Below are 2,121 nucleotides of genomic sequence, written 5' to 3'. Positions count from 1 at the left end.
ATTATACAATATTATACACAGGAACGCACATCACGTTAGACACAGAACGCGCATCGCGTATGACACAAAATGGCTTCTAAATTCTCAATGTCGCAACTCTTTCTATCTATGGCTCTGATATATATATATATAGCTATACTGCCCTCCCATGGCAAAGGGAAGTATGGGACAACAGGATAGTTTTGAGAAATCAAGCAAAACGTGTTTTTGCATCAGACGTTCTAAATGAGGAAGTGTGTTATGTGATTTTGATATATAATTAGAAGTCCATACTAGGCGTAATAATAAAAAAAAAATCTAAAAAGCAGTATTTTAGCTCAAAATGTCCCATACTTCCCTCTGCCGTGGTATTGCATACCTAATATGTTGGAAAAACACCATCAAAAGGAAGCACATACATATTTATACTAAATAAAGTGCCCACATATGGACATATAAATTATAAATTAATGATAACAGCATTCTCTACATAAAATATTACACAACTAAAATATATATATTTTTTTTAAATCACGAAATATAAATAAATATAGATAATAAAAGTTGGCTACCTTATATAAAGATAGCCTAAAAGAATAAAATTTACAAATTTCAAAATGCATAAATTATATTGCATCCCTTATTAAACTAATATTTAAATATTAAATAATATTTTGAGTGATTGGAACTAGAAAGTGCTCAACTATTAGATTGTAAGCTACCGGTAAGTGTTTGTAGGACTTGGCCTCTTTCATTGTTATTTTCCAATATATAAACTATTGCAAGTCTATATACAACCTAGTGTTGATTTTTCAAGATTTATTCAAAATTAGCTTTCAGAGACACTAAAAAATATTCATCATAGGATACTTACAATTTCGAAAGTTGCGTCGTGTCTTTAAATGTTGTGTTCTTAAGGACATTTATTCTATTGTTTTCCAAATTCCTAAAAAAAAAAAAAATGAAATCCGAAAATTTAGAAACGGTTTTTAACTTACCTGCTCTAGTGCATAAGGAACAAAGAGATTTTTATGATTTTAATGGGCTAATGTTTCAGTTAATTCGTTTTTTAATTAGATAAAGAGGTCAAAACCCAAGAACATTCTTTCAAATAAAATTGAGCGGTCCTCTGTAAATATCGACCAATTTCTAAAAAAGATGGAAAAAAAAAAAAAAAAAAAAAAAAACACCAAATAAATAGAATAAAAAATAACAAGATTTTCTTCATTTTTTGGTTATTGATTAAATTTTAGGTAAAAAATATTGTTTCCATGTAACAGACATAGGTTTACGATTGTTTACGTCAAGTGACGTCAAGATGCTAAAATAGCGATACACCATTTGCGTCTCTACAAAATCTATTAGCTAAACGATACGTTAGCTAATAATAATTACCAGATCACAATTAATTTTGATACAGTATAGATACGTAAATATGACGACATATTTTTAATCATACAAATCTCCGAAAAAAACTGAAGAATAACTATAAATAAACTTGGCCTTCCATATAAAATAAACTACGCCCTCGGATATTTTTTATTTTATTTTAACAAGCGGAGCGACGGTGGTAACCAAGTGAGGTGAAAGTAAAGTTTGTACAATATTGGAGTACCGTATTTTTATCGCACTTGTATGTGTACCTAGCCAACACCTAACCTATATAAAGAAAAACATAGTGTATAGTTTATACAAAATTATGTCATTGCTATTGATTGCCTCATGTTTAGTAAGTAAGCGTGTCCCACTGGGTCCCATTGACTTACAAAAAAATAGTTTGGTTGTTTTATATAGCTCATGGCAGTATTTTTTTTACCTTCATTGACTATTAGTCACTTTCACAATTTTTCTTTGGTATTTAGAATAAAAATATATACTATTGTTTTATCATTAATTTATAAATAGAGTTGGTCTAATTGTGGGCGACGATGAACTATTTCTAATATAATAATCATTACATATATATAATACCCATGATTGTTGTCTAATCATGCAAACCAGCAATAAGAAATCAAAGATAAATGTGCTGACACATTTCGCAGGGCACAGATGATTCCAATTACCACCACTGACAGACGCGGCGCCACGTCGTCTGCCAGCTTTGAATTCGTCAGCCAAGTACCTTTGGGTCAGGCTGACCGT

The sequence above is a fragment of the Anneissia japonica genome, unplaced genomic scaffold (assembly GCF_011630105.1).
Source record: "Anneissia japonica isolate Jap-2015-1 unplaced genomic scaffold, ASM1163010v1 scaffold284931_len208951_cov167, whole genome shotgun sequence".
In the NCBI taxonomy this organism is placed as follows: domain Eukaryota; kingdom Metazoa; phylum Echinodermata; class Crinoidea; order Comatulida; family Comatulidae; genus Anneissia; species Anneissia japonica.
The sequence above is the reverse complement of the archived record's forward strand: the minus strand, read 5'-3'. Positions refer to the sequence as shown.